General features: G+C 58.5%; 1 pseudogene across 1 annotated transcript in view; it reads right to left on the bottom strand.

Moving 5' to 3' along the window:
* Positions 1-388: 388 nt before the first annotated feature.
* LOC144944568 (protein tweety homolog 2-like) overlaps positions 389-20598 on the bottom strand; it is a 37374-nt pseudogene continuing 17164 nt past the window's right edge. Inside the window, exons 3-15 of the transcript XR_013639597.1 lie at positions 16006-16117; positions 11349-11643; positions 9969-10064; positions 9498-9570; positions 6554-6626; positions 5256-5311; positions 4446-4538; positions 3932-4024; positions 3653-3795; positions 2999-3106; positions 1970-2213; positions 1234-1309; positions 389-624 (exon numbers count right to left, since the gene is read on the bottom strand). The product of XR_013639597.1 is annotated as a protein tweety homolog 2-like (transcript). The remainder of the gene's footprint in view (positions 625-1233; positions 1310-1969; positions 2214-2998; positions 3107-3652; positions 3796-3931; positions 4025-4445; positions 4539-5255; positions 5312-6553; positions 6627-9497; positions 9571-9968; positions 10065-11348; positions 11644-16005; positions 16118-20598) is intronic.

The following is a 20598-nucleotide window of genomic DNA, read 5'->3' as shown; positions in this document are numbered from 1 at the left end:
TAAAAATCGCACGCGCGTGGCCAAGACCTCGTGTCGTGGCAGCACCCTCCTGAAAAACGGGCCTTGAGACACGGGACGAAGCTCTCCTGGGTAAATGCATCGCTCTCAAAACAACAAGAATAATAATATTACTACACGGCACTGGTAGGCATATATATGGGCATACTGACATAAACAAAAAAAAAAAGACCCGGCTCACACGTTCCATAGCTCGCACATGTCCACGTTACTATGGAGAACGACGAGGCACCCACGATGGCGTACGCCGCCACTTTGCTCCTCGGCGTTTTGTGCGTAACGCGGCCCCGCAGTGCACAGGGCGAGGCTCCGATGTGAAGCCGGTTCTGGGGGTTTTGCTGCTGAAACAAATGCCGCTGGGAAGACTGGCTCAGAAGGCAGCTGGGATGATGGACATCAAAGTGATTTTACTGGAAGTGGGGGAGGGGCGGCGTAAGGGCATAGGCTCTGGAGATGCTTCAGGTGGCGGCAGCTCCGGGCGGCAGAGGCTCTGGGTGTCTCCACGCTGGTTGGTCCCTAGGTGAGCACGGTGCGTGGCACCTGGTGTCGCATGGAGCCCCGGGTGGTCACGGGCGTGGAGCTGTCCGGGCCCCCAGGGGGGGAATACTGGGGGTGGGGGGGGGTGGAATGTGGGGGTCAGTGAGGTCTCCTGATCCCACAGGACAGAACCTTGGTTCATGTTCCCTGTTTGCATGCCTCCCATGTCTTTGCATCCCCATGTGTCCGTAATCGCCGTCTACCACTCCACTCGTCTGCGTCCCTTCGTCTGTGGTACCGGTCCCCTGTGGTCCCCTGTGGTCCCCTGTGGTCCCCTGTGGTCTCCTGTGGTCCCCTGTGGTCCCCTGTGGTCCCCTGTGGTCCCCATGTCTCCATGTCTCTTTGTCCCCGTGTCCCCCTGTCACCCTGTCACCATGTCACCCTGTCCCCTAGTCACCCTGTCACCCTGTCCCCGTGTCACCCTGCCACCCTGTCACCGTGTCACCGTGTCACCCTGTCCCCCAGTCACCCTGTCCCCCTGTCACCGTGTCACCCTGTCACCGTGTCACCCTGTCCCCGTGTCACCCTGTCCCCGTGTCACCCTGTCACTGTGTCACCCTGTCACCCTGTCCCCGTGTCCCCCAGTCACCCTGTCCCCGTGTCACCCTGTCACCCTGTCCCCGTGTCACCCTGTCCCCGTGTCACCCTGTCACCCTTTCTCCGTGTCCCCATGCTCACCGAGGGTGGGGGTGAGTGGCGTCCGATGAGTGGGACGTTCTCGTAGCGCGGGTTCCCAAATGCGGCGCTCTGGTTCCTGACGTCCGAAAAGAGAAACGACAGCACTACAACCACCACCACAACCACCACCACAACCAGTAAAACCACCACTACAACCACAACCAGTAAAACCACCACTACAACCACCGCAACCAGTAAAACCACCACTACAACCACCACTATAACCACAACCACCACCACGACAACCACCACTATAACCACCACTACAACCAGTAAAAACACCACAACCACCACTACAACCACCACTACAACCACCACTATAACCACAACAACCAAAACAACCACGATAACCTGTAATAATAGCCACTAACTCCAACTAACACTCCACTCTGAACATCCACCCCTTGCCACCACTACCTTTGCCAATCCACTGCTGGATGAAGACCTCTCGACGCTGTCGGTTGAGGTTTTTTGTTTTGACCATGCTTCACCACGCTGGTCAACGCAGGTTGGTGAACCGGGCGGTCTAGGACCAGTTCAAGTCTCGCTCACCACTGGTGTTAAGCGCTGGCTGGCAATCAAACCAGGTTCGTGGTGCGGTGCGCTAACCACGGCGCCACCCCTCCACGCCTATCCCTCCACCCGCTCTCGACGAGCCCCCCCGCCACGTACTCGGACTCACACGCGTACTCGGACTCGCACGCGTACTCGGACTCGCACGCGTACTCGGACTCACATGTACTCGGAGATGGGTGCGTTGGTGACGGACTGCGAAGGGGGCCGTGCGCTGCCCAGGCTGCCCAGGCTGCCCCCGGGGAAGCTGTAGAGGCCGGGGAAGGTTGTGCGCAGGGGGGCAGGCCCCCCCCCTGGTCCGGGGCCCCGCCTCCGAGACCCCCGCGGGTTGAAGGGGTCCCCCCCCCCTGGCGCCCGCGCACACCTCGTCGTCGCCGTCGTCGTCGTAGTCGTCGCAGTCCCGCGGCCTACAGGGACCGCGCCGACACCAGCGCCCCAACCACATTGAGTACAACCACACACCACACGCTCACCCCACACGCACACTCCACACGCACCACCCCCTAAACACACACCACGGTTGTACACCCAAGGAGGAGAAACAGATTGCGTATCCCGAGGCCACGTGGTTTTTTTTGTTTCTACGGTCTCTGGAAGGGGGCCGGTCCGGTGGTTTGTGACCCCCGGTTCCCTGGGCCGCCGAATTCTTCCCACTGGCCGGTTGGTGGTAGACACGCAGCAACAATCTTCCCGGATCCTCCGCTCCCCCAGGTCCCCCCTACACCCCCCCCCCCCCCCGTGGGTCCCAGGTACCCTTTCCCTGTTCCTCCCCGGTGCTGCCATGATTCCATGATGATGAGAAATGAGGTTCGGGCCGTGCAGCTCAACCACGGCTGCTACGTCTCCCCCCCCCCCCCCCTGCCCTACACTATAGGACTGGAGGGCGGCAATCACAATCTCAACCCCGGGTCGCCGTTTTAGAATTTTCTGCCATTGATTTTTTTTTTTCAACGACGACGCGTCCCTCGATTCCCGTCGCAGCAGCCCGTCTCCTCTTCCCCGGTTCCGTGACCTCGCGACCTTGATGCGGCTGGGCTAAGGGCGCCGCGGCTTCTGCCATGTGGGTCTGGCCGCCCAGCAAGAGCCGGCCGCGTGGCCCGGCGGGTGGGGCCTAGCTCCGCTCGCTCGCTCCCCACGCCTGGGGCTCCGCTCCCCACGCCTCTCCGCGTGACCCCAGGTCCCCGGGGTTTACCCTGCGCTGGGGGTCGCGTACTCCGAGTCGCAGGGGGCAGAGGGCACGGGCGGGGATGGAGACGCATCCGGGCTGAACTCATCCCCCCACGACAGCTTAGAGGGGAGACTGGGGGACACGAGAACACGGGGATACAGGGACACGGGACATAGGAATACGGGACACAGGGGCACAGGACATGGGGATACAGGGACACGGGACATAGGAACACAGGGGTGTAGGAACATGGGAACATAGGGGTACAGAGACATGGGGAAAGGGGACACAGGGTTTCCGGGATGGGGAAACGAGCACCGTGGAGATGGGGAGACAGGGTGGACAAGGTCGTGAAGCGGACAGTGAGGACGGGGATGAGGCGGAGGAGACAAATGAGCAGACAGACGAGACGAGGTGTAAGTCATCTCATGAGACACGATGACGCGGCGGGAGGATGGAGTACTTTTTTTTTGGGAAGCATGGGGGGCATGGAGGGGGGGGGGGGTCAAGTCCCCCAAAGCACAGGGCGGGGGGGGGGCAAGGGCAACCTGGTTGTGTGCACATGTAGGTGTGTAAGTGCGCCTAGCCTGGCAGGAGGGTTGTGGTGACGGCTCTCCACCACCTATAGGTGTCAGCTGTTGTGCGTGTGTGCTCCAGGTGTGTGCGGTGTGCCCGCACCTGCTGCCCGCGCGGTGCCAGGATCGCGGCGCAGCACACACGACGGCGTTGAACGCCAGCGCCGCCAGCACGGAGCCGAGCGCCAGCAGCAGGAGCCCCCAGAGCCCGTCCCGGCACAACCCGTGCAACCCTTCCACGTAGTCCTACAGGGCGGCAACACAGCAGAAGTGAGGGGGGGGGGGGGGTCCTGGATAGCCCAGCAGGGGTGGCGGAACATCCTGGCCCTCCAAGCCACGAGCGAAGGCCCGACGCACAGTAGCACATGGGGAAGGCCCAGACCTTGTGTAGGCCTCGGCAGTCGAGGAGGGCTGTGAGGAGATGCAGCTGAGTCTCCGTGCCGTTGAGCTCCCCTTGCAGGTTCAACACTTGTCTCTGTCGCACACACATGCGGCACACACACCACACGCAGCACCACACACCACCGCACACACCACCACACCAGGGCAGTGAGCACCTATGAAGGCCAGCACGACGCACGAGGTAAGGCAGTGGGCAGAACCACTTCCGGCCGCATTTGTCTCCCCAGTGCTGAAGTTTACACAGCGTGCCAGGTACTCCTGAAGGCTGAGTCGACCTAGGTTAGGCCGAACAGCAGCCGATGTTTAATTTGCCAGCGATGTTATCTGTTGTAACACGCTGCTGCACCACTCCGAACGCACAGACACGCGAGCACTCGGAGCGCGCGCTCGATCTCGTCGGATCCTTGAAGCCGAGCAGAGTAGAGCCTGGTTGATACTCGTCTGTGAGCGAGTGGCGGTGAGGGCGAGTGGTGGTGAGGGCGAGTGCTGCTCACCCGGGCAGAAGGGAAGTCTCGGGCAGATGCGGCGAGGAGCCCCTGGACTTCTCCCTGTGCGGCTGACAAAGCCTTCTGACTCGCGGTGAGATCCTGGGGGGGGGCAGCAGGGGAGTGGGGGGGGGGCAGGTTTTGAGCAAGGAGAGGAGCACAACTTCTGACCTGTGACCTTCACAATCACTCGCCCTCACACACCGCTCACCCTCATCCCTCACCCACCACCCATCCCTCACTACCCATCCCTCACCCATCCCTCACTCACCCTCATCACTCATTCCTCACCCATCCCTCACCCTCACTCACCACCCATCCCTCACCACCCATCCCTCACCACCCATCCCTCACCACCCATCCCTCACCACCCATCCCTCACCCTCACTCATCACTCACCCTCACCCATCCCTCACCCTCACTCACCACCCATCCCTCACCACCCATCCCTCACCACCCATCCCTCACCCTCACTCACCACCCATCCCTCACCCTCACTCACCACCCATCCCTCACCACCCATCCCTCACCACCCATCCCTCACCCTCACTCATCACTCACCCTCACTCATCACTCACCCTCACTCATCACTCACCCTCACTCATCACTCACCCTCACTCATCACTCACCCTCACCACTCACCCTCACTCACCACCCATCCCTCACCACCCATCCCTCACCACCCATCCCTCACCACCCATACCTCACCACCCATACCTCACCACCCATCCCTCACCCTCACACATCACTCACCCTCACTCATCACCCATCACTCACCCTCACTCATCACCCATCCCTCACCCATCACCCATCCCTCACCTGCTGCAAGGGGTTCCCAACGCCCGGAGGACAGTAGAGGTAATAGTCCAGGAGCTCTGCAGATGGGACGCACGCAGACAACCATCAGCATCACCACCATCACCGCCATCAGCATCACCACCGCCATCAGCATCACCACCGCCATCAGCATCACCACCATCACCACCGTCAGCATCACCACCATCAGCATCCCCACCACCATCAGCATCACCATCGCCATCAGCATCACCACCATCAGCATCACCACCACCATCAGCATCAACACCATCACCGCCATCAGCATCACCACCGCCATCAGCATCGCCACCGCCATCAGCATCACCACCATCACCACCGTCAGCATCACCACCATCAGCATCACCACCACCATCAGCATCAACACCATCACCACCATCAGCATCACCACCACCATCAGCATCACCATCGCCATCAGCATCACCACCATCAGCATCAACACCATCACCGCCATCAGCATCCCCACCGCCATCAGCATCACCATCGCCACCGCCATCAGCATCACCACCATCACCACCGTCAGCATCACCACCATCAGCATCAACACCATCACCGCCATCAGCATCACCACCGCCATCAGCATCACCACCGTCAGCATCACCACCACCATCAGCATCAACACCATCACCGCCATCAGCATCACCACCGCCATCAGCATCACCATCGCCGCCATCAGCATCACCACCATCACCACCGTCAGTATCACCACCACCGCCACCATGACCACCATCAGCATCACCAGCACCATCACCACCATCATCATCAGCATCACCAGCACCATTACCACCATCAGCAGCAGCATCACCACCATCACCACCGCCATCAGCATCACCACCACCGCCACCATCACCACCATCAGCATCACCACCACCATCACCACCGCCATCACCACCGCCACCATGACCAGCATCACCAGCACCATCACCACCATCAGCAGCATCACCACCACCACCGCCATCAGCATCACCACAACCACCAGCATCACCACCATCACCACCGCCACCATGACCACCATCAGCATCACCACCACCATGACCACCATCAGCATCACCACCACCATCATCACCACGATCAGCATCACCACCACCATCATCACCACCAACATGACCACCATCAGCATCACCATCAGCATCACCATCAGCATCACCACCATGACCACCATCATCACCACCACCATCAGCATCATGGGCAGGGGTAGGAGGTCTGTCGCGGTGTGTAGATATGCAGGTGTGTGTGTGGTAGTGAGTGTGTGCGAGTGTGCGAGTGTAGGGGTGAGCGCACACCTTTGCTGGTGCGGTCCTGGCGACTCACGTTCACGATGAACTGGTCAGGAGCCACGCAGAAGTCCGCAACGCCCTGCAGCTCACGCAATCACACGCAATCACACGTACAATCACACGCAATCACATGCAATTACACCGCAATCACACGCAATCACACGCAATCACACGCCATCACACGCAATCACACGTAATCACACGCACAATCAACAACAAAGACAAAGATCCCCTTATAGCCTCAACAGACTGTAGGGGCAAGTGATGTTCGCGAGCACCTATGAATGCCGACACAGCACACGAGGGGGTAGGTGGCCAGCACCACGCCCGGCCGCCTTTGTCTCCCCAGTGGCGATGTTTACGCACCGTGCCAAGTACTAAATTTGAGGCTGAGTCGACCTAGGGGAGGCCCAGGACCGGTTCAGATAATCGTCACTGATGTTGGCCGTGTGCGGGAATCGAACCCGTGTTGCCGGGTTTGTAGCACAGAGTGTGCTAGCTGCTACACTATCTCTCCCCAGCACACACACACACACCACCAAGACAATCACACACACACGACCACCAAGACAATCACACACACCACCAAGACAATCACACACACACACACCACCAAGACAATCACACACACACACCACCAAGACAATCACACACACACACACCACCAAGACAATCACACACACACACACGATCACCAAGACAATCACACACACACACACCACCAAGACAATCACACACACACACACACCACCAAGACAGTCACACACACACACACACACCACCAAGACAATCACACACACACACGACCACCAAGACAATCACACACACACACCACCAAGACAGTCACACACACACACCACCAAGACAATCACACACACACACGACCACCAAGACAATCACACACACACACCACCAAGACAGTCACACACACACACACCACCAAGACAGTCACACACACACACCACCAAGACAATCACACACACACACGACCACCAAGGCAATCACACACACACACACACACCACCAAGACAATCACACACACACGATCACCAAGACAATCACACACACACGATCACCAAAACAATCACACACACACACACACCACCAAGACAATCACACACACAAACGACCACCAAGACAATCACACACACACACACACACCACCAAGACAATCACACACACACGATCACCAAGACAATCACACACACACGACCACCAAGACAATCACACACACACACACACACCACCAAGACAATCACACACACACACACACCACCAAGACAATCACACACACACACACACCACCAAGACAATCACACACACACGATCACCAAGACAATCACACACACACGACCACCAAGACAATCACACACACACACACACACCACCAAGACAGTCACACACACACACCACCAAGACAATCACACACACACACACACACCACCAAGACAATCACACACACACGATCACCAAGACAATCACACACACACGATCACCAAGACAATCACACACACACACCACCAAGACAATCACACACACACACCACCAAGACAATCGCACACACACACCACCAAGACAATCACACACACACACCACCAAGACAATCACACACACACACACGATCACACACACACAATAACAACAGCCGCACTTCACCACCAAGTGGTGGTGATGTCATCACAGCGCTTGTGCCAGGCTAGGTGCGCTTGGAGGCCATCGCGTGAAGTGTGGAAGGTTTCGCTGTTGGCAAGGAGGTCACGGGACAGACCCAGGTGCCATGGGGTGACCACCTGTGCCACCTCGCTGCGTTGTCGCACACACCCCCCCCCCCCGCCTGTGCAGTGCCAGGGTGTCCCTGTCTGCTTTCAAGTCCGCAAGGTGGCACTGCAGTGGTTGACGCTGGCGCCTCGTAGCAAGAGGTTTTCCCTGAGTTCCATTCCCGAACCGGGCGACTTTCTCTGTGAAGGTTGTCCGCTCTCTCCCTCTTGGTTCTTTCGGTAAAGTCACGTAGAATGGAAATGTTCTCCACCTGAGGACGGCTGCTTGCGTTGTGGCCGAAACGTCGTGAGAATTGTATTTTATTATGTTTTATTTTTATTATTTTATTATTTCCATTCTACGTGACTTCACCGAAAGAACCAAGAAGATGAATCCCTGCAGTCACGAAAGCTCTCTCCCTGTTGTTCTGCATGGGGTTTCATCAGGATTCTCCAGTTTCCTCCCGTAACTAAATACAAGCACGCACTGTAAGCCGGTATTCGCCCAAATATCCCATTGCTGAAAGGTCACTCGCAACTTAGTGGGTTGGGATCACAGCAGCAGCAGCAGCAGCAGCGTCGTCGTTGTCCAACTGCTGTGAACACGTGGCAGGGCCCTTCTGACGAAACGAGCCTGAGGACTCGGCGGGGCTCTCCGGAGTGGACGAGCGAAATAACGAGGATGACGAATAACGAGGACGATTGACATGCACGTCTGGGGGTCTCTCTCTCCACCTCGACATTCCGGTTCTGAGAGCCTCGAGGGTCAAAGGAGGGGTCTGTGTGTGTGAGAGACAGAGTGAGCAGCGAGCAAGCAGTGAGTGAGAGTGAATCCGAGTGATGGAGTGCGAAGTGAGCGGTGTGAGAGTGCGAGTGAGAATGCAGTGAGTGAGAGTGAGTGGTGTGAGTGTGAGCGAGCGGTGTGAGAGTGCAGTGAGAGTGAGCGGTGAGAGTGCGAGTGAGTGGTGTGAGTGCGGGTGAGTAGTGAGGGCATGCGGGTGAAAGTGCGAGTGAGTGGTAAAAATGCAAGTGAGGGTGAGAGCGAATGGTAAGAGTGCGAGCGAGCGGTGAGAGTGTTAGAGAGCGGTGTGAGAGTGCGAGCGAGCGGTGAGAGCGAGCAGTGAATGAGTGGTGAGCGAGCGGTGAGTGAGTGGTGAGCGAGTGGTGAGCGAGTGGTGAGTGCCCGTCCTCACCACGCCGAGCGCGAGCTCGAACGCCAGCGAGGCCCAGCACAGCAGCAGGGAGAGCGAGGCGAACACCGTGAGCCTGGCACAAAGACAAAGGTCCCCCGGGAAGCCTTCGTCAAGATTCGCATTAACTGTGAGGGACCCCCATCATCCCTCTACCCCAATCCCCTCCCCCTGTAGGACACCCACGGGACCCCCTGTGGCACCCCCGTCAGACCCCTGTGAGCCCCTCTGTGACCCCCGTGGGACCCCGTGGGACCCCGTGGGACTCACGCGAGATCCCTGCGAGACCCTCTGGGATCCTTGTAGGACTCCCCCCCCCCCCCCCCCCCCATGGGCCTCCATGTGCGTGTGGACCCCATGTTACCCCTACGAGACCCCATGTTACCCCTGCGAGACCCCGTGTGGACCCCATGTTACCCCTACGAGACCCCGTGTGGACCCCATGAGACCCCATGAGACCCTTGTGCTACTGACGAGATGAGCAAGCAGGGAGCGCGCGTGGCGATGCCCAGCAGCACGAGCAGGCAGGAGAACAGCTGGGCGAGTAGCAGCAGCAGCGTGCCTGGCCACCTGCAGGTGCACACGGGCCCACACCGTGAGCACCACGCCGCACCACACCGCACCGTGAGCACCACGCCGCACCACGCCGCACCGCACCGCAAGCACACCGCACCACACCGCACCACACCGCACCGTGAGCACCGCACTGCACCACACCGCACCGCACCGTGAGCACCGCACTGCACCACACCGCACCGCGATCACATCACGAGCAGCGCGAGCACGCCGCACCGTGATCGCAGCGCACCACACCGCTGCTCCATCACGGCACGGCAGCAGCACACCAGAAGCACCGCAGGTCGAGTCCCAACCCCCCCCCCCACGCAATTCCCACCCCCGTGACCCCTCCCACCCTCCCACCTCCTCCCATCTCAATGACCCCCTCCCCCCCCACTAATGGATCTGTATCGATTGCAGCTGAGTTTGCAGAGATCGGCTCCACGTGGCTGTGGATGTTGCTGCTCGTCGTGGCGATGTTGTTTGTTGTTGTTGTTTGTTTGTTCCGATGTTGCTGACGCGGTGTCGTCGTCGTCGGTGGAGTTGTTTTTGGTGGCGGCGGCGGTGACTTGGCGAACGGTGGCACAGCGGTTAGGGGGCCGCGCCGCAAATCCGCCAAACCCAAGTTCGATTCCCGCTCACGGCCACCAACACCGGTGGAGATTGTCTGAACCGGTGCTGGACTCCCCTAGGTCGACTCGACCTCAAATGAGTACCTGGTGCGGCGTGTAAAACATCAGCACTGGAGAGACAAAGGTGGCCGGGCGTGGTGGTGATCACCCACCCCCTCGTGTGCCGTGCGGCCCTTCATAGGTGCTCGCTAACAGCGCCTGCCCCAACAGCCTGTTACAGGCTATGCGGGGGATCTTTTGAATTGATGGTCGAGTTGAGGATTTAACTTTGGTGGTGGCGGCGGTGGTGGTGGTGCAGTAGTGAGTTACAGACCCCCCCCTCAGTTCCCAACCCTCACCCCGTGACCCTCACCCCCTCACCCCCCTCGGTTCCCACCCCCTCACCCCGTGACCCTCACCCCACCACTCCCCAATCCTCACCCCCCCCCCACCCTCAACCCCCCGACCCTCACCCCCCCACCCCCCGACCCTCACCCCCCCACCCCCCGACCCTCACCCCCCCACCCCCCGACCCTCACCCCCCCCACCCCCCCGACCCCCACCCCCCTATCCTCACCCCCAACCTCACCCCCACCCCCCCACCCTCACCCCCTCCCCCCCCCGACCCCCACCCCCCGATCCTCACCCCCAACCTCACCCTCCCCCTCCCCCCCCGGCCCCTCACCTGTAGCCCTCAAACTCCGCGGTGGCCTCGGACAGCTGCTGCAGCGAGGGTAGCGGGGCCCCCATGGCGGGGTCCCCCCCACCAAGGGGGGGGGAGGAAGGGGGCCCCGGGGCCCCCCGCGTGGGAGAAGACCCCCCCCGTGGGGAGGGTGGGCAGGGCCGCCGTGAGGGTGAGCGCGTGGCCCCTTGCGGCCTCCAGGCGCGACAGCAGGTCCCTGCGGCCTCCAAACACCTCGCCCAGACGCTCCATCTCCTGCGTGACGGGCCCCCCCCACGCTGTCGTGCGTGCTCAGCACCTGGAGGAGGGTGAGCGGAGGTGGTGAGGGGAGGTGGTGGTGGTAGGGCAAGGTGGTTGGTGAGAGATGGCTGGCTGGCTGAGGTGCGGTGAGGATGTGTGGTGAGCATGGGGAGCGTGGTGAGTGTGGTGAGTGTGGTGGGTGAGGTGGGTGAGGTGGGTGAGGTGAGTGTGGTGAGTGTGGTGAGTGTGGTGAGTGAGTGTGGTGAGTGTGGTGAGTGAATGAGGTGAGTGTGGTGAGTGAGGTAAGTGTGGTGAGTGAGGTGGGTGAGGTGGGTGAGGTGGGTGAGATGAGCGTGGTGAGTGTGGTGAGTGAGGTGGGTGAGGTGGGTGAGTGAGGTGAGTGTGGTGAGTGAGGTGGGTGAATGAGGTGAGTGTGGTGAGTGAGGTGAGTGTGGTGAGTGAGGTGGGTGAGGTGGGTGAGGTGGGTGAGATGAGCGTGGTGAGTGTGGTGAGTGAGGTGGGTGAGGTGGGTGAGGTGAGTGAGGTGAGTGAGGTGGGTGAGGTGGGTGAGGTGGGTGAGGTGAGTGTGGTGAGTGAGGTGGGTGAGGTGAGTGTGGTGGGTGAGGTGGGTGAGGTGGGTGAGGTGAGTGAGGTGAGTGTGGTGAGTGAGGTGGGTGAGGTGGGTGAGGTGGGTGAGGTGGGTGAGGTGAGCGTGGTGAGTGAGGTGGGTGAGGTGGGTGAGGTGAGTGTGGTGAGTGTGGTGAGTGAGGTGGGTGAGGTGGGTGAGGTGAGTGAGGTGAGTGTGGTGAGTGAGGTGGGTGAGGTGGGTGAGGTGGGTGAGGTGAGTGTGGTGAGTGAGGTGAGTGTGGTGAGTGAGGTGGGTGAGGTGGGTGAGGTGGGTGAGGTGAGCGTGGTGAGTGTGGTGAGTGAGGTGGGTGAGGTGGGTGAGGTGGGTGAGGTGGGTGAGGTGAGCGTGGTGAGTGTGGTGGGTGAGGTGGGTGAGGTGAGTGTGGTGAGTGAGGTGGGTGAGGTGGGTGAGGTGGGTGAGGTGAGCGTGGTGAGTGTGGTGAGTGAGGTGGGTGAGGTGGGTGAGGTGGGTGAGGTGAGCGTGGTGAGTGTGGTGAGTGAGGTGGGTGAGGTGGGTGAGGTGGGTGAGGTGAGCGTGGTGAGTGTGGTGGGTGAGGTGGGTGAGGTGGGTGAGGTGAGCGTGGTGAGTGTGGTGAGTGAGGTGGGTGAGGTGAGCGTGGTGAGTGTGGTGAGCGAGGTGGGTGAGGTGGGTGAGGTGGGTGAGGTGAGCGTGGTGAGTGAGGTGGGTGAGGTGGGTGAGGTGAGTGAGGTGAGTGAGGTGGGTGAGGTGGGTGAGGTGGGTGAGGTGAGCGTGGTGAGTGTGGTGAGTGAGGTGGGTGAGGTGGGTGAGGTGAGTGTGGTGAGCGTGGTGAGTGTGGTGAGTGAGGTGGGTGAGATGGGTGAGGTGGGTGAGGTGGGTGAGGTGAGCGTGGTGAGTGAGGTGGGTGAGGTGGGTGAGGTGAGTGAGGTGAGTGTGGTGAGTGAGGTGGGTGAGGTGGGTGAGGTGGGTGAGGTGAGCGTGGTGAGTGTGGTGAGTGAGGTGGGTGAGGTGGGTGAGGTGGGTGAGGTGAGCGTGGTGAGTGAGGTGGGTGAGGTGGGTGAGGTGAGTGAGGTGAGTGAGGTGGGTGAGGTGGGTGAGGTGGGTGAGGTGAGCGTGGTGAGTGTGGTGAGTGAGGTGGGTGAGGTGGGTGAGGTGAGTGTGGTGAGCGTGGTGAGTGTGGTGAGTGAGGTGGGTGAGGTGGGTGAGGTGGGTGAGGTGAGCGTGGTGAGTGTGGTGGGTGAGGTGGGTGAGGTGAGTGAGGTGAGTGTGGTGAGTGAGGTGGGTGAGGTGGGTGAGGTGGGTGAGGTGAGCGTGGTGAGTGTGGTGAGTGAGGTGGGTGAGGTGGGTGAGGTGAGTGTGGTGAGTGTGGTGAGTGAGGTGGGTGAGGTGGGTGAGGTGGGTGAGGTGAGTGTGGTGAGTGTGGTGAGTGTGGTGAGTGAGGTGGGTGAGGTGGGTGAGGTGAGTGAGGTGAGTGTGGTGAGTGTGGTGGGTGAGGTGGGTGAGGTGGGTGAGGTGGGTGAGGTGAGTGTGGTGAGTGTGGTGGGTGAGGTGGGTGAGGTGGGTGAGGTGAGCGTGGTGAGCGTGGTGGGTGAGGTGGGTGAGGTGGGTGAGGTGAGTGAGGTGAGTGTGGTGAGTGTGGTGAGTGAGGTGGGTGAGGTGGGTGAGGTGAGCGTGGTGAGTGAGGTGGGTGAGGTGGGTGAGGTGAGTGTGGTGAGTGTGGTGAGTGAGGTGGGTGAGGTGGGTGAGGTGAGTGAGGTGAGTGTGGTGAGTGAGGTGGGTGAGGTGGGTGAGGTGGGTGAGGTGAGCGTGGTGAGTGTGGTGAGTGAGGTGGGTGAGGTGGGTGAGGTGGGTGAGGTGAGCGTGGTGAGTGTGGTGGGTGAGGTGGGTGAGGTGGGTGAGGTGAGTGTGGTGGGTGAGGTGGGTGAGGTGGGTGAGGTGAGTGTGGTGAGTGAGGTGGGTGAGGTGGGTGAGGTGGGTGAGGTGAGTGAGGTGGGTGAGGTGAGCGTGGTGAGTGAGGTGGGTGAGGTGGGTGAGGTGAGCGTGGTGAGCGTGGTGAGTGTGGTGAGTGTGGTGAGTGAATGAGGTGAGTGTGGTGAGTGAGGTGAGTGAATGAGGTGAGTGTGGTGAGTGTGGTGAGCGTGGTGAGCGTGGTGAGTGTGGTGAGTGTGGTGAGTGAATGAGGTGAGTGTGGTGAGTGAGGTGAGTGAGGTGAGCGTGATGAGTGTGGTGAGTGAATGAGGTGAGTGTGGTGAGTGTGGTGAGTGAGTGAGTGAGTGTGGTGAGTGAGTGTGGTGAGTGAGTGAGTGTGGTGAGTGAATGAGGTGAGTGTGGTGAGTGTGGTGAGTGAGTGAGTGTGGTGAGCGAGGTGAGTAAGTGTGGTGAGTGAGGGTGGTGAGTGAATGTGGTGAGGGTGGTGAGTGGGTGAGTGAGTGAGTGTGGTGAGTGAGTGTGGTGAGTGTGGTGAGTGAGTGTGGTGAGTGAGTGTGGTGAGTGAGCGAGGTGAGTGTGGTGAGTCTCACTCACCAGGCTGGCTGCTGTGTGCAGGGTGAGTGTGGTGAGTGAGTGTGGTGAGTGAGTGTGGTGAGCGTGGTGAGTGTGGTGAGCGAGGTGGGTGAGTGTGGTGAGTCTCACTCACCAGGCTGGCTGCTGTGTGCAGGGTGAGTGTGGTGAGTGAGTGTGGTGAGTGAGCGTGGTAAGTGTGGTGAGTGAGTCTCACTCACCAGGCTGGCTGCTGTGTGCAGGGTGAGTGAGTGAGGGTGAGTGAGGTGAGTGAGTGTGGTGAGTCTCACTCACCAGGCTGGCTGCTGTGTGCAGGGTGAGTATGGTGAGTGAGTGAGGTGAGTGAGTGTGGTGAGTGTGGTGAGTGTGGTGAGTGTGGTGAGTGAGTCTCACTCACCAGGCTGGCTGCTGTGTGCAGGGTGAGTGTGGTGAGTGAGTGTGGTGAGTGAGGTGAGTGTGGTGAGTCTCACTCACTAGGCTGGCTGCTGTGTGCAGGGTGAGTGGATGAGTGTGGTGAGTGAGTGTGGTGAGTGTGGTGAGTGTGGTGAGTGTGGTGAGTGTGGTGAGCGTGGTGAGTCTCACTCACCAGGCTGGCTGCTGTGTGCAGGGTGAGTGTGGTGAGTGTGGTGAGTGTGGTGAGCGTGGTGAGTGTGGTGAGTGTGGTGAGTCTCACTCACCAGGCTGGCTGCTGTGTGCAGGGTGAGTGTGGTGAGTGGTGAGTGAGTGTGGTGAGTGAGTGTGGTGAGTCTCACTCACCAGGCTGGCTGCTGTGTGCAGGGTGAGTGTGGTGAGTGTGGTGAGTGGTGAGTGAGTGTGGTGAGTGAGTGTGGTGAGTCTCACTCACCAGGCTGGCTGCTGTGTGCAGGGTGAGTGTGGTGAGTGTGGTGAGTGGTGAGTGAGTGTGGTGAGTCTCACTCACCAGGCTGGCTGCTGTGTGCAGGGTGAGTGTGGTGAGTGGTGAGTGAGTGTGGTGAGTGAGTGTGGTGAGTCTCACTCACCAGGCTGGCTGCTGTGTGCAGGGTGAGTGTGGTGAGTGGTGAGTGAGCGTGGTGAGTGTGGTGAGTGAGTCTCACTCACCAGGCTGGCTGCTGTGTGCAGGGTGAGTGTGGTGAGTGTGGTGAGTGGTGAGTGAGTGTGGTGAGTCTCACTCACCATGCTGGCTGCTGTGTGCAGGGTGAGTGTGGTGAGTGTGGTGAGTGAGTGTGGTGAGTGAGTGTGGTGAGTCTCACTCACCAGGCTGGCTGCTGTGTGCAGGGTGAGTGTGGTGAGTGTGGTGAGTGAGTGTGGTGAGTGAGTGTGGTGAGTCTCACTCACCAGGCTGGCTGCTGTGTGCAGGGTGCCATTGGCGCTGCTGAGCGCGTGGCAGAAGCGTTGGGCGCCATCGCTCGCCTCCCCGTTTCCATAGAAACCCAGACCCACAGCAACCCTGCACCCACCATCACCACCATCTTCATCATCAACAACACCAACATCACCACCATCACCATCACCGCCATCAACATCTATCACCGCCATCATCATCACCACCATCACCGCCATCACACCATCAACATCTAGCATCACCACCATCATTAACAACACCAACATCACCACCATCATCATCACCATCATCAACAACACCAACATCCCCACCATCACCACCACCATCATTATAAACAACACCAACATCACCACCATCATCACCGCCATCATCACCGCCATCAACATCTATCACCACCATCATCATCACCATCATCACCACCATCACCGCCATCACACCATCAACATCTAGCATCACCATCACCACCATCATCATCATCAACAACAACATCACCACCATCATCACCGCCATCAACATCTATCACCACCATCACCATCACGCCATCAACATCTATCACCGCCATCATCATCAACAACACCAACATCACCACCATCACCACCATCACCGCCATCAACATCTATCATCACCATCACCACCATCACGCCATCAAAATCTATCACCACCATTACCACCATCACACCATCAACATCTATCGTCAACATCTATCATCACCATCATTAACACCACCACCAACATCACCACCATCACCGCCACCACCGCCATCAACATCTATCACCACCAACATCACCATCGGCGCCTCCGCCGCTGAATGAGCCGAGGTCACGGGTTCAGGCTCCGTTTCCCACGGACTCGTCCGTTCACTCGGAGGGAGGAAATGATGAACACGTGTTACACACCACGCTGACACACAGCCACGTGTTGCACACCACGCTGACACACAACCACGTGTTACACACCACACTGACACAGTCACGTGTTACACACCACGCTGACACACAAAGCCACGTGTTGCACACCACACTGACACAGTCACGTGTTACACACCACGCTGACACACGAAGCCACGTGTTACACACCACACTGACACAGTCACGTGTTACACACCACGCTGACACAGTCACGTGTTACACACCACACTGACACAACCACGTGTTACACACCACGCTGACACACAGTCACGTGTTACACACCACGCTGACACACGAAGCCACGTGTTACACACCACACTGACACAGTCACGTGTTACACACCACGCTGACACACGAAGCCACGTGTTACACACCACACTGACACAGTCACGTGTTACACACCACGCTGACACACAAAGCCACGTGTTGCACACCACACTGACACAGTCACGTGTTACACACCACGCTGACACACGAAGCCACGTGTTACACACCACACTGACACAGTCACGTGTTACACACCACGCTGACACACAAAGCCACGTGTTACACACCACACTGACACAGTCACGTGTTACACACCACGCTGACACACAGTCACGTGTTACACACCACGCTGACACACAACCACGTGTTACACACCACGCTGACACACAGCCACGTGTTACACACCACACTGACACACAAAGCCACGTGTTACACACCACACTGACACAGTCACGTGTTACACACCACACTGACACAGTCACGTGTTACACACCACGCTGACACACAGTCACGTGTTACACACCACGCTGACACACAACCACGTGTTACACACCACGCTGACACACAAAGCCACGTGTTACACACCACACTGACACAGTCACGTGTTACACACCACACTGACACACAGTCACGTGTTACACACCACGCTGACACACAGCCACGTGTTACACACCACGCTGACACACAGTCACGTGTTACACACCACGCTGACACACAGCCACGTGTTACACACCACACTGACACACAGTCACGTGTTACACACCACGCTGACACACAGTCACGTGTTACACACCACACTGACACACAGCCACGTGTTACACACCACACTGACACACAGTCACGTGTTACACACCACACTGACACACAGCCACGTGTTACACACCACGCTGACACACAGTCACGTGTTACACACCACGCTGACACACAGTCACGTGTTACACACCACGCTGACACACAGCCACGTGTTACACACCACACTGACACACAGTCACGTGTTACACACCACACTGACACACAGCCACGTGTTACACACCACGCTGACACACAGTCACGTGTTACACACCACGCTGACACACAGTCACGTGTTACACACCACACTGACACACAGCCACGTGTTACACACCACACTGACACACAGTCACGTGTTACACACCACGCTGACACACAGTCACGTGTTACACACCACGCTGACACACAGCCACGTGTTACACACCACACTGACACACAGTCACGTGTTACACACCACGCTGACACACAGTCACGTGTTACACACCACACTGACACACAGCCACGTGTTACACACCACGCTGACACACAGCCACGTGTTACACACCACGCTGACACACAGCCACGTGTTACACACCACGCTGACACACAGCCACGTGTTACACACCACACTGACACACAGTCACGTGTTACACACCACGCTGACACACAGTCACGTGTTACACACCACACTGACACACAGCCACGTGTTACACACCACACTGACACACAGTCACGTGTTACACACCACACTGACACACAGCCACGTGTTACACACCACACTGACACACAGTCACGTGTTACACACCACGCTGACACACAGCCACGTGTTACACACCACACTGACACACAGCCACGTGTTACACACCACACTGACACACAGTCACGTGTTACACACCACACTGACACACAGCCACGTGTTACACACCACGCTGACACACAGTCACGTGTTACACACCACACTGACACACAGCCACGTGTTACACACCACACTGACACACAGCCACGTGTTACACACCACACTGACACACAGCCACGTGTTACACACCACGCTGACACACAGTCACGTGTTACACACCACGCTGACACACAGTCACGTGTTACACACCACGCTGACACACAGCCACGTGTTACACACCACGCTGACACACAGCCACGTGTTACACACCACGCTGACACACAGCCACGTGTTGCACACCACGCTGACACACAGCCACGTGTTACACACCACGCTGACACACAGCCACGTGTTACACACCACGCTGACACACAGCCACGTGTTACACACCACGCTGACACACAGCCACGTGTTACACACCACACTGACACACAGCCACGTGTTACACACCACGCTGACACACAGTCACGTGTTACACACCACACTGACACACAGCCACGTGTTACACACCACGCTGACACACAGCCACGTGTTACACACCACACTGACACACAGCCACGTGTTACACACCACGCTGACACACAGTCACGTGTTACACACCACGCTGACACACAGCCACGTGTTACACACCACGCTGACACACAGTCACGTGTTACACACCACGCTGACACACAGCCACGTGTTACACACCACGCTGACACACAGTCACGTGTTACACACCACGCTGACACACAGCCACGTGTTACACACCACGCTGACACACAGCCACGTGTTGCACACCACGCTGACACACAGCCACGTGTTACACACCACGCTGACACACAGCCACGTGTTACACACCACACTGACACACAGCCACGTGTTACACACCACGCTGACACACAGTCACGTGTTACACACCACACTGACACACAGCCACGTGTTACACACCACACTGACACACAGCCACGTGTTACACACCACACTGACACACAGCCACGTGTTACACACCACACTGACACACAGCCACGTGTTACACACCACACTGACACACAGCCACGTGTTACACACCACGCTGACACACAGTCACGTGTTACACACCACGCTGACACACAGTCACGTGTTACACACCACGCTGACACACAGCCACGTGTTACACACCACGCTGACACACAGTCACGTGTTACACACCACGCTGACACACAGTCACGTGTTGCACACCACGCTGACACAGCCACGTGTTACACACCACGCTGACACACAGCCACGTGTTACACACCACACTGACACACAACCACGTGTTACACACCACACTGACACACAGCCACGTGTTACACACCACGCTGACACACAGTCACGTGTTACACACCACGCTGACACACAACCACGTGTTACACACCACGCTGACACAGTCACGTGTTACACACCACGCTGACACACAACCACGTGTTACACACCACGCTGACACACAGCCACGTGTTACACACCACGCTGACACACAGCCACGTGTTACACACCACGCTGACACACAGCCACGTGTTACACACCACGCTGACACACAGCCACGTGTTACACACCACACTGACACACAGCCACGTGTTACACACCACGCTGACACACAACCACGTGTTACACACCACGCTGACACACAACCACGTGTTACACACCACACTGACACACAGCCACGTGTTACACACCACGCTGACACACAACCACGTGTTACACACCACGCTGACACACAGCCACGTGTTACACACCACACTGACACA

Source organism: Lampetra fluviatilis, chromosome 35 (genome assembly GCF_964198595.1).
Source record: "Lampetra fluviatilis chromosome 35, kcLamFluv1.1, whole genome shotgun sequence".
Classification (NCBI taxonomy): Eukaryota; Metazoa; Chordata; class Hyperoartia; order Petromyzontiformes; family Petromyzontidae; genus Lampetra; species Lampetra fluviatilis.
The sequence above is the reverse complement of the archived record's forward strand: the minus strand, read 5'-3'. Positions and strand labels throughout refer to the sequence as shown.